This window comes from Choloepus didactylus, chromosome 8 (genome assembly GCF_015220235.1).
Source record: "Choloepus didactylus isolate mChoDid1 chromosome 8, mChoDid1.pri, whole genome shotgun sequence".
NCBI classification, from domain to species: Eukaryota; Metazoa; Chordata; class Mammalia; order Pilosa; family Megalonychidae; genus Choloepus; species Choloepus didactylus.
In genome coordinates, this window is record NC_051314.1 from 50,985,909 (window position 1) to 50,999,726 (window position 13,818).

Sequence of the window (13,818 nt, forward strand, 5' to 3'; positions counted from 1 at the left end):
TTATCATATACATACTTTAAGATAATTGTGATTAATATGTTTTAGAAAATTGATGACAATATGGGAACTGAAAATTATTTTTAAAAATCAAGTGGAAATTCTAGAACTGAAAAATTCAGTGAATGAAATTATGGTAGATTGATTGCATTAGTAGCCCTAATTCTTCACCACTTTCTGCATCTACTCCCTTTACCGTGTGATGTTATACCTTCTTCTATTAATAAGGCAAATATATTTCCTTGATATTTGATTTCAAGTTCAACTCTCTGACTTGCTTTGGGCAATGACATATTAGCAGATGTGAAACAGCAAAGGCTTGAAAAAGTTCCTGTGCATTTCTGATTGTGCTCTTGTCCTCTGCTGTAGCATAAAAACATTCCAGAGATAGTCTGCTGGTGATGAAATATATGGAACACCTCTTAAGTGCTAGGTGAGGCCATCCTGGATCTGCCAACAGCCAGCCAACTCTTAGATATGTTGAGTAAGTCACGTTAAGAGCAGCAGAGTTGCCTTGCTGATCTGAAGTTAGCCACAGATGCACAAGTGAGCCCAACTGACATCAACTGAACCTTGCTGGCTCATAAGCTACACACATTTCACAAGTCACTTAACAGCTGGATCCCATCTTCCTCATCAGTAAAATAAATTGTTAGATGATCTTTAAGAGCTGGTTTAATTCTAATGTTCTATGGCATTGTGAAAACCTAGAATCAAAGGGTGAAAGAGCTAGTTAACCATGAGCAGGCCACTTACCCTCTCGAAGCCTTACTTCTAAAGCTGCTGGAATGCAAAATACCAGAAATGGATTGACTTTTATAAAGGGGATTTATTAGTTACATATTTACATAAAAGTGTCCAAACTAAGGCATTGACAAGAGGATACTTTCACTGAAGAAAGGCCAATGGCATCTGGAACACCTCTGTCAGCTGGGAAGGCACGTGCTGGCATCTGCTTGATCCCAGTTTGACTGTCAAAATGGCGTTCTCCAAAATGTCTGCATCAGCTTCCAATGACTGTCTTCAAAATATCTGTCTCAGCTCCAGCTCACTCGGAACTCCTTCTGTCTGAGCTATATAGTGCTCTGGTAAACTAAACAAGGCCCACACTGAATGGGTGGGGCCACACTTCCTTGGAAATTATCCAATCAGAGTTATCACCTACAATTGGGTGGGTCACATCTCCATGGACACTGAACCAATAGGTTCCAACCCAATCCATGCTAATATGTCTGTGCCCACAAGAATGCATTAAAGACTGTGGCTTTTTCTGGGGGACATAAATATACAAACCAGCACAAGATGTGACACCAAAAGTATGATCCATAAAAAATATATATATAAATTGAATTTCACCAAAATTAAGAACTTTTGGTCTTCAAAAGCTCTTTGAAGAAAGTGAAAACACAACATATAGACTGGGGAAAATATATGCAAATCACATATCTGATAAAAGACTTGCATCTACCATATATTAAAAAAACTCTCAAATTCAATAATAAGGAAATAAATAGCCCAATTAAAAATAGGTAAAAGATTTGAATAGATATCTTGCCAAAAAGATGGCAAAGAAACACAAGAAAAGTTCAATATCATTAATCATCAGAAAAAAATAAGTCATAATGAGAAACAACTACATACCTATTAGAATGGTTTAAAAAAAAAACCTGTCAATACCAAGTGCTAGCAGGGAACCAGAGCAACTGGAACCCTCATACCTTGCTGGTAGAAACCAGTTTTGGAAAAAGTTTGGCTATTTCTTATAAAGATAAACATATATTTACCGTAGACCCAGCAACCCCAGTCCTAATTATTTACCTAAGAGAAATAAAAACCCAAAAACCTATGTTTACATATAAATCTGTATGTGAATGTTTAAAATGGTTCTATCCATAATTATAAAAAAAAAGAAAATTGGAAACAATGTGAATGTCTCTCAACTGGGGAATGCATTAACAAACTGATACACCAATGCAATGGAATATTACTCTGCAAGAAAAAGGAATTAACTACTGATATACACAATAACATGGATGAATCTCAAATTCATTATGCTATGTGAAAGGAGCTAGATTTAAAAGGCTATAAATGGTATGATTCCATTTATACGACATTCTTGCAAAGACAAAATTATAAGGACAGAAAACAGATCAGTGGTTGCTCAGAGGCTGAGCGTGGGAGGAGGGGTTGATTACAAATGAGCATGAGAAAATTTTTTGCAGTGATGGGACTGTTCTATCTTTTGATTATGGTGGTGGTTACATCAAGGCTTGTAGAAGTGTATATTTAAAAGGGTGAATTTCCTTGTGTGTAAATTATACCTTAATTTTATTTTTCATTCTTAAACTTTATATTTTGAAATAATTTCAAACTTACAGGATAATTGCAAAAATAATACAAAACCCATACAAAGAACTCCAACATAACCCCAACCCAAAAACCCAAATCCACCAAATTTTTTTAAATGCAATTTTATTGAGATATATTCATACACCACAAAAACGATCCAAAGTATACAATCACTGGCTCACATTATCATCACATAACTGAGCATACATCCCCACAATTAATTCTAGAACATTTTCATTATGCCAGGAAAGAAATGAAAATAAAAAAGAATACCCAAATCCTCCCATACCCATTATTGACCCATAGTATTGCAGATCCACCCAAATTTTTAAAGATTTTTAAATTTATCAAAAAATTAAAAAACAAACAAAAAACATTTCAAACAAAACAAAAGAATAAGAAAAACAAATAACCTAAAATAACTACTTTGTTCCCAACATGTTCCTACCATACCCCAAGAAAATTAACAAACCATAACCAAACAAAGGAATAAGAAAAACAACCTAAAATGAATACATTGAAGGTAATGTTTTAAATGCAATGGCGGGGGCGAGGTGGGGCAAGATGGCGGACTAGTGAGCTGTATGTTTTAGTTACTCCTCCAGGAAAGTAGGTAGAAAGCCAGGAACTGCGTGGACTGGACACCACAGAGCAATCTGACTTTGGGCATACTTCATACAACACTCATGAAAACATGCAACTGCTGAGATCAGCGAAATCTGTAAGTTTCTGTGGCCAGGGGACCTGCGCCCCTCCCTGCCAGGCTCAGTCCCGTGGGAGGAGGGGCTGTCAGCTCCGGGAAGGAAAAGGGAGAACTGCAGTGGCAGCCCTTATCGGAAACTCATTCTGCTGATCCAAACTCCAACCATAGATAGACTGAGACCAGACACCAGAGAATCTGAGAGCAGCCAGCCCAGCAGAGAGGAGACAGGCATAGAAAAAAACAACATGAAAAACTCCAAAATAAAAGCGGAGGATTTTTGGAGTTCTGGTGAACATAGAAAGGGGAAGGGCAGAGCTCAGGCCCTGAGGCTCATATGCAAATCCCAAAGAAAAGCTGATCTCTCTGCCCTGTGGAACTTTCCTTAATGGCCCTAATTGCTTTGTCTCTTAGCATTTCAATAACCCATTAGATTTCTAAGGAGGGCCCTTTTTTTTTTTTTTTTTAATCCTTTTTTCTTTTTTTAAAACAATTACTCTAAGAAGCCCAATACAGAAAGCTTCAAAGACTTGCAATTTGGGCAGGTCAAGACAAGAGCAGAACTAAGAGAGCTCTGAGACAAAAGGCAATAATCCAGTGGCTGAGAAAATTCACTAAACACCACAACTTCCCAAGAAAAGGGGGGTGTCCGCTCACAGCCATAGTCCTGGTGGACAGGAAACACTCCTGCCCATCGCCAGCCCCATAGCCCAGAGCTGCCCCAGACAACCCAGTGTGACGGAAGCGCTTCAAATAACAGGCACACTCCACAAAACTGGGCGTGGACATTAGCCTTCCCTGCAACCTCAGCTGATTGTCCCAGAGTTGGGAAGGTGAAGCAGTGTGAATTAACAAAGCCCCATTCAGCCATCATTTCAGCAGACTGGGAGCCTCCCTACACAGCCCAGCAGCCCAGAACTGCCCTGGGGGGATGGCACTCACCTGTGACATAGCACAGTCATCCCTCAACAGAGGACCCAGGGTGCACAGCCTGGAAGAGGGGCCCACTTGCAAGTCTCAGGAGCCATACGCCAATACCAAGGACTTGTGGGTCAGTGGCAGAGACAAACTGTGGCAGGACTGAACTGAAGGATTAGACTATTGCAGCAGCTTTAAAACTCTAGGATCACCAGGGAGATTTGATTGTTAGAGCCACCCCCCTCCCTGACTGCCCAGAAACACACCCCATATACAGGGCAGGCAACACCAACTACACACGCAAGCTTGGTACACCAATTGGACCCCACAAGACTCACTCCCCCACTCACCAAAAAGGCTAAGCAGGGGAGAACTGGCTTGTGGAGAACAGGTGGCTCGTGGACGCCACCTGCTGGTTAGTTAGAGAAAGTGTACTCCACGAAGCTATAGATCTGATAAATTAGAGATAAGGACTTCAACTGGTCTACAAATCCTAAAAGAACCCTATCAAGTTCAGCAAATGCCACGAGGCCAAAAACAACAGAAAATTATAAAGCATATGAAAAAACCAGACGATATGGATAACCCAAGCCCAAGCACCCAAATCAAAAGACCAGAAGAGACACAGCACCTAGAGCAGTTACTCAAAGAACTAAAGATGAACAATGAGACCATAGTACGGGATACAAAGGAAATCAAGAAGACCCTAGAACAGCATAAAGAAGACATTGCAAGACTAAATAAAAAAATGGATGATCTTATGGAAATTAAAGAAACTGTTGACCAAATTAAAAAGATTCTGGACACTCATAGTACAAGACTAGAGGAAGTTGAACAACGAATCAGTGACCTGGAAGATGACAGAATGGAAAATGAAAGCATAAAAGAAAGAATGGGGAAAAAAATTGAGAAAATCGAAATGGACCTCAGGGATATGATAGATTATATGAAACGTCCAAATATAAGACTCATTGGTGTCCCAGAAGGGGAAGAAAAGGGTAAAGGTCTAGGAAGAGTATTCAAAGAAATTGTTGGGGAAAACTTCCCAAATCTTCTAAACAACATAAATACACAAATCATAAATGCTCAGCGAACTCCAAATAGAATAAATCCAAATAAACCCACTCCGAGACATATATTGATCACACTGTCAAACACAGAAGAGAAGGAGCAAGTTCTGAAAGCAGCAAGAGAAAAGCAATTCACCACATACAAAGGAAACAGCATAAGACTAAGTAGTGACTACTCAGCAGCCACCATGGAAGCAAGAAGGCAGTGGCACGATATATTTAAAATTCTGAGTGAGAAAAATTTCCAGCCAAGAATACTTTATCCAGCAAAGTTCTCCTTCAAATTTGAGGGAGAGCTTAAATTTTTCACAGACAAAGAAATGCTGAGAGAATTTGCTAACAAGAGACCTGCCCTACTGGAGATACTAAAGGGAGCCCTACAGACAGAGAAACAAAGACAGGACAGAGAGACTTGGAGAAAGGTTCAGTACTAAAGAGATTCGATATGGGTACAATAAAGGATATTAATAGAGAGAGGGGAAAAATATGACAAACATAAACCAAAGGATAAGATGGCTGATTCAAGAAATGCCTTCACGGTTATAACGTTGAATGTAAAGGGATTAAACTCCCCAATTAAAAGATATAGATTCGCAGAATGGATCAAAAAAAATGAACCATCAATATGTTGCATACAAGAGACTCATCTTAGACACAGGGACACAAAGAAACTGAAAGTGAAAGGATGGAAAAAAATATTTCATGCAAGCTACAGCCAAAAGAAAGCAGGTGTAGCAATATTAATCTCAGATAAAATAGACTTCAAATGCAGGGATGTTTTGAGAGACAAAGAAGGCCACTACATACTAATAAAAGGGGCAATTCAACAAGAAGAAGTAACAATTGTAAATGTCTACGCACCCAATCAAGGTGCCACAAAATACATAAGAGAAACACTGGCAAAACTAAAGGAAGCAATTGATGTTTCCACAATAATTGTGGGAGACTTCAACACATCACTCTCTCCTATAGATAGATCAACCAGACAGAAGACCAATAAGGAAATTGAAAACCTAAACAATCTGATAAATGAATTAGATTTAACAGACATATACAGGACATTACATCCCAAATCACCAGGATACACATACTTTTCTAGTGCTCACGGGACTTTCTCCAGAATAGATCATATGCTGGGACATAAAACAAGCCTCAATAAATTTAAAAAGATTGAAATTATTCAAAGCACATTCTCTGTCCACCATGGAATACAATTAGAAGTCAATAACCATCAGAGACTTAGAAAATTCACAAATACCTGGAGGTTAAACAACACACTCCTAAACAATCAGTGGGTTAAAGAAGAAATAGCAAGAGAAATTGCTAAATATATAGAGACGAATGAAAATGAGAACACAACATACCAAAACCTATGGGATGCAGCAAAAGCAGTGCTAAGGGGGAAATTTATAGCACTAAACACATATATTAAAAAGGAAGAAAGAGCCAAAATCAAAGAACTAATGGATCAACTGAAGAAGCTAGACAGCAAATGAATCCTAAACCAAGTAGAAGAAAAGAAATAACAAGGATTAAAGCAGAAATAAATGACATAGAGAACAAAAAAACAATAGAGAGGATAAATATCACCAAAAGTTGGTTCTTTGAGAAGATCAACAAGATTGACAAGCCCCTAGCTAGACTGACAAAATCAAAAAGAGAGAAGACCCATATAAACAAAATAATGAATGAAAAAGGTGACATAACTGCAGATCCTGAAGAAATTAAAAAAATTATAAGAGGATATTATGAACAACTGTATGGCAACAAACTGGATAATGTAGAAGAAATGGACAATTTCCTGGAAACATATGAACAACCTAGACTGACCAGAGAAGAAATAGAAGACCTCAACCAACCCATCACAAGCAAAGAGATCCAATCAGTCATCAAAAATCTTCCCACAAATAAATGCCCAGGGCCAGATGGCTTCACAGGGGAATTCTACCAAACTTTCCAGAAAGAACTGACACCAATCTTACTCAAACTCTTTCAAAACATTGAAGAAAATGGAACACTACCTAACTCATTCTATGAAGCTAACATCAATCTAATACCAAAACCAGGCAAAGATGCTACAAAAAAGGAAAACTATCGGCCAATCTCCCTAATGAATATAGATGCAAAAATCCTCAACAAAATACTTGCAAATCAAATCCAAAGACACATTAAAAACATCATACACCATGACCAAGTGGGGTTCATTCCAGGCATGCAAGGATGGTTCAACATAAGAAAATCAATCAATGTATTATAACACATTAGCAAGTCAAAAGGGAAAAAATCAATTGATCATCTCAATAGATGCTGAAAAAGCATTTGACAAAATCCAACATCCCTTTTTGATAAAAACGCTTCAAAAGGTAGGAATTGAAGGAAACTTCCTCAACATGATAAAGAGCATATATGAAAAACCCACAGCCAGCATAGTACTCAATGGTGAGAGACTGAAAGCCTTCCCTCTAAGATCAGGAACAAGACAAGGATGCCCGCTGTCACCACTGTTATTCAACATTGTGCTGGAAGTGCTAGCCAGGGCAATCCGGCAAGACAAAGAAATAAAAGGCATCCAAATTGGAAAAGAAGAAGTAAAACTGTCATTGTTTGCAGATGATATGATCTTATATCTAGAAAACCCTGAGAAATCGACGATACAGCTACTAGAGCTAATAAACAAATTTAGCAAAGTAGAGGGATACAAGATTAATGCACACAAGTCAGTAATGTTTCTACATGCTAGAAATGAACACACTGAAGAGACACTCAAGAAAAAGATACCATTTTCAACAGCAACTAAAAAAATCAAGTACCTAGGAATAAACTTAACCAAAGATGTAAAAGACCTATACAAAGAAAACTACATAACTCTACCAAAAGAAATAGAAGGGGACCTTAAAAGATGGAAAAATATTCCATGTTCATGGATAGGAAGACTAAATGTCATTAAGATGTCAATTCTACCCAAACTCATCTACAGATTCAATGCAATCCCAATCAAAATTCCAACAACGTACTTTGCAGACTTGGAAAAGCTAGTTATCAAATTTATTTGGAAAGGGAAGATGCCTCGAATTGCTAAAGACACTCTAAAAAAGAAAAACAAAGTGGGAGGACTTACACTCCCTGACTTTGAAGCTTATTATAAAGCCACAGTTGCCAAAACAGCATGGTACTGGCACAAAGATAGACATATAGATCAATGGAATCGAATTGAGAATTCAGAGATAGACCCTCAGATCTATGGCCGACTGATCTTTGATAAGGCCCCCAAAGTCACTGAACTGAGTCATAATGGTCTTTTCAACAAATGGGGCTGGGAGAGTTGGCTATCCATATCCAAAAGAATGAAAGAGGACCCCTACCTTACCCCCTACACAAAAATTAACTCAAAATGGACCAAAGATCTCAATATAAAAGAAAGTACCATAAAACTCCTAGAAGATAATGTAGGAAAACATCTTCAAGACCTTGTATTAGGCGGCCACTTCCTAGACTTTACACCCAAAGCACAAGCAACAAAAGAGAAAATAGATAAATGGGAACTCCTCAAGCTTAGAAGTTTCTGCACCTCAAAGGAATTTCTCAAAAAGGTAAAGAGGCAGCCAACTCAATGGGAAAAAAATTTTGGAAACCATGTATCTGACAAAAGACTGATATCTTGCATATATAAGAAATCCTACAACTCAAAGACAATAGTACAGACAGCCCAATTATAAAATGGGCAAAAGATATGAAAAGACAGTTCTCTGAAGAGGAAATACAAATGGCCAAGAAACACATGAAAAAATGTTCAGCTTCACTAGCTATTAGAGAGATGCAAATTAAGACCACAATGAGATACCATCTAACACCGATTAGAATGGCTGCCATTAAACAAACAGGAAACTACAAATGCTGGAGGGGATGTGGAGAAATTGGAAGTCTTATTCATTGTTGGTGGGACTGTATAATGGTTCAGCCACTGTGGAAGTCAGTCTGGCAGTTCCTTAGAAAACTAGATATAGAGTTACCATTCGATCCAGCGATTGCACTTCTCGGTATATACCCGGAAGGTCGGAAAGCAGTGACACGAACAGATATCTGCACGCCAATGTTCATAGCAGCATTATTCACAATTGCCAAGAGATGGAAACAACCCAAATGTCCTTCAACAGATGAGTGGATAAATAAAATGTGGTATATACACATGATGGAATATTACGCGGCAGTAAGAAGGAACGATCTCGTGAAACATATGACAACATGGATGAACCTTGAAGACATAATGCTGAGCTAAATAAGCCAGGCACAAAAAGAGAAATATTATATGCTACCACTAATGTGAACTTTGAAAAATGTAAAACAAATGGTTTATAATGTAGAATGTAGGGGAACTAGCAATAGACAGCAATTAAGGAAGGGGGAACAATAATCCAAGGAGAACAGATAAGCTATTTAACGTTCTGGGGATGCCCAGGAATGACTATGGTCTGTTAATTTCTGATGGATATAGTAGGAACAAGTTCACAGAAATGTTGCTATATTAGGTAAGTTTCTTGGGGTAAAGTAGGAACATGTTGGAAGTTAAGCAGTTATCTTAGGTTAGTTGTCTTTTTCTTACTTCCTTGTTATGGTCTCTTTGAAATGTTCTTTTATTGTATGTTTGTTTTCTTTTTAACTATTTTTTCATACAGTTGATTTAAAAAAGAAGGGAAAGTTAAAAAAAAAAAAAGAATAACAAGGAAAAAAAGATGTAGTGCCCCCTTGAGGAGCCTGTGGAGAATGCAGGGGTATTGGGCTACCCCACCTCGATGGTTGCTAACGTGACCACAGACATAGGGGACTGGTGGTTTGATGGGTTGAGCCCTCTACCATAGGTTTTACTCTTGGGAAGACCGTTGTTGTAAAGGAGAGGCTAGGCCTCCCTGTGGTTGTGCCTAAGAGCCTCCTCCCGAATGCCTCTTTGTTGCTCAGATGTGGCCCTCTCTCTCTGGCTAAGCCAACTTGAAAGGTGAAATCACTGCCCTCCCCCCTACGTGGGATTGGACACCCAGGGGAGTGAATCTCCCTGGCAATTTGGAATATGACTCCCGGGGAGGAATGCAGACCCGGCATCATGGGACAGAGAACATCTTCTTGACCAAAAGGGGGATGTGAAAGGAAATGAAATAAGCTTCAGTAGCAGAGAGATTCCAAAAGGAGCTGAGAGGTCACTCTGGTGGGCACTCTTACGCACACTTTAGACAACCCTTTTTAGGTTCTAAAGAATTGGGGTAGCTGGTGGTGGATACCTGAAACTATCAAACTACAACCCAGAACCCATGAATCTCGAAGACAGTTGTATAAAAATGTAGCTTATGAGGGGTGACAATGGGTTGGGAAAGCCATAAGGACCACACTCCACTTTGTCTAGTTTATGGATGGATGAGTAGAAAAATAGGGGAAGGAAACAAACAGACAAAGGTACCCAGTGTTCTTTTTTACTTCAATTGCTCTTTTTCACTCTAATTATTATTCTTGTTATTTTTGTGTGTGTGCTAATGAAGGTGTCAGGGATTGATTTAGGTGATGAATGTACAACTATGTAATGGTACTGTGAACAATCGAATGTACGATTTGTTTTGTATGACTGCGTGGTATGTGAATATATCTCAATAAAATGAAGATAAAAAAATAAATGCAATGGCTTTTTTTTTTTACTTTATGAAAAAATTAAAAAAACACAATTTGAATAAAACAAAACAAAGGAATAAGAAAAATAAATAATCTAAAATAACTGCATTACTTCCAACATGTCTCTACCATACCCCAAGAAAATTAAAACAACCATAACAAAACAAAGGAATAAGAAAAACAAATAATCTAAAACAACTACATTGCTTCCAACATGTTCATACCATACTCAAGAAATTTTACAAACCTTAATCATTCCTGAGCATTCTCATAACATTGACATTACCTTTAATAGCTTGTCTGTTATTAGATTATCATTCCCCCTTCACTAGTTGCTGTCTATCGCTAGGTCCCCTACATTCTGCAATATAAAATATTTATTTTACATTTTTCATAGAGTTCACATTAGTGGTAACATACAATATCTTTCTTTTTGTGTCTAGCTTATTTCACTCAACATTATGTCTTCAAGGTTCATCCATGTTGTAGTATGTTTCATGACCTCGTTCCTTCTTACTGCTGCATAGTATTCCATTGTGTGTATATACCACATTTTGTTTAACCACTCTCATCTGCTGAAGGACATTTGTATTGTTTCCATTTCTTGGCAATTGTGAATAATGCTGCTATGAACATCGGTGTGCAAATACCTGTTCATGTCACTGCTCTCAGATCTTCTGGATCAAAGGGTAACTCGATATCTAGTTTTCTAAGGAACTGCCAGACTGTCCTCCAGAATGGCTATACAAACAGTCCTACCAGCAATGAATAAGAGTTCCAATTTCTCCACATCCTCTCCAGCATTTGTAGTTTCCTGTTTGTTTAATAGTGGCCATTCTACCTGGTGTGAGAATATTGTGAGAATATCTCATTGTGGTCTTAATTTGCATCTCCCTAAAAGCTAAGGAAGATGAACATTTTTTTTCACGTGTTTTTTTTAGCCATTTATATTTCCTCTTCATAGAAATGTCTTTTCATATCTTTTGCCCATTTTATAATTGGACTCTTTGTACTATATGACATTGAGTTGTAGGATTTCTTTATGTGTAAGATATCAGTCTTTGGTCAGATATATGGCTTCCAAATATTTTTTCCCATTGAGTTGGCTGCCTCTTCACCTTTTTGACAAATTCCTTTCAGGTACAGAAGCCTTTAAGTTTGAGGAGTTCCCTTTTATCTATTTTTTATTTTGTTGCTTGTGTTTTGGGTATAAGGTCTATGAAGCAACCTCCTAATACAAGGTCTTGAAAGATGTTCCCCTACATTATCTTCTAGGAGTTTTATGGTACGTGTCTCTTATATTGAGGTCTTTAATCCCTTTTGAGTTAATTTTTGTGTAGGGTGTGAGGTGTAGGGGTCCTCTTTCATTCTTTTGGATATGGGTATCCAGCTCTTCCAGCCCCATTTGTTGAAAAGCGTGTTCTATCCCAGTTCAGTGGTTTTGGGGGCCTTGTCACAGATCAGTTGACCGCAGATCTGGAGGTCTATCTCCAAATTCTCAACGTGATTCCATTGATCAATATGTCTGTCTTTGTGCCAATACCTTCGTTGGGTTATAGTCTGTTTATTTTCTTGGGGTATGATAGGAATGTGTATTTATTTGCTCTTGCAAATTCTTCTTTATGCTCTCATAGGGTCCTCTTGATGTCCTTTATATCCTGAGTCATGGTACTGGTGTTTGTGATTCCTTTGATTTGATTTCTCCAAGTTCTGTTTCTCCTCTGATTTTCTAATCTGGGTGTTTGGGTTATCTGTATCTTCTGGTTTCTTCATATGCTTTATAATTTTCTGTTGTTTTTGGCCTCTTGGCATTTGCTTATCTTGATTGGGTTCTTTTAGGATATGCAGACTTATTTAAACAATTATCTATAATTTGCCAGAGCTACAGCTTGGTGCAGTGCACTTTCTCTAACCTACCAACAGATGGCGATCCCAAGCCACCTCTTACCCTCAATCCAGTTCTCCCCAATTTTGTTTATGCAGCAAATGGGGGTCCAAACCATGTGGATGTCCAATCAGTGCACCAATTTTCCATGTGCAGTGGGGACCACCAGCCCTGTGGGTGGGGGGTGTGCTCTGTGCAGTTTGGCAGGGAAGATGGCTTTAAAACTCAGTATTCTCAGCCATTCTTGGGGATGCGGCTGGAATACTTGGGGCCACAGCTTGCGTCTAACCCTTCAGCTCATATTCCACCAAGTCTCTCTCTGCCATGGGCCCACAAGTCCCTGAGCTTGTTATAGGGCTCCTGGCACTTCCATGTGGCACCTCTGCCTCTAGGCTGTGCACCCAGCGGGCTTCTGCAGAAGAGGAGTGTGCACCCATCAGAAGCCAACTAAATCCCAAATTCACTTCAGGAAGCTTTCTGCCATGGCACTAGGAAGGGGTGTCTCCCAGCCTGCTGCAAAGATAGCTGCACGGCGCATGGAGACTACCCACTTCCGCGATCATCTGCCTGCTGCAGCAGCTCTTTCCTGGCTTGGGGCTTTTAGCTGCAGTGTTCAAGAGGCTATCACCCACACCAGATACTGAGGCTGGTCCTGGGGCATGGAAGGCACTCCCCACCATGCTTGGCTGTGGCTCCTGCTGTCAGCTCCTTGACGCTCTCTGGGTCTTACTCAAACCCTTCTCCAAACACAATCTCTTGGTTTCTCCCTACCACAGTGTGAGTCCAGCTGCCATTTCCACAGCGGCTTTCTGGATCAAACCCTTACATGACTCCGAACACAGTCTCAGTTTCTCCAAGTGCTCAGTCACTATGGATACATAAGTCCCTGCCCAGCCAGTGGAACCCTGGAACTGCTATTCTGGAGCACTTTCTGTCTTTTATCTAGTGTTTTTCACAGAGGAGAATTTTTCTCTGTCTTTCCTAATCGCAATCTTTGATCCCCAGATCCACCAACTTTGAACATTTTGCCACATTTGCCATATATCTCTCCTTCCTTCCTTCCTTCCATCTATCCATCTATTTTCTAAACTTTTGAGAGTCAGTTGTATATATAAAGCTCTTTAAATACTTAATAATTCCATGTACATTTTCTAAGAACATGAATATTCACTTACATAACCAGCTTAGGTACACTTATCAAGTTCAAGTAATTTAACATTCATATAAAGTTTACAGTCTATATTCCA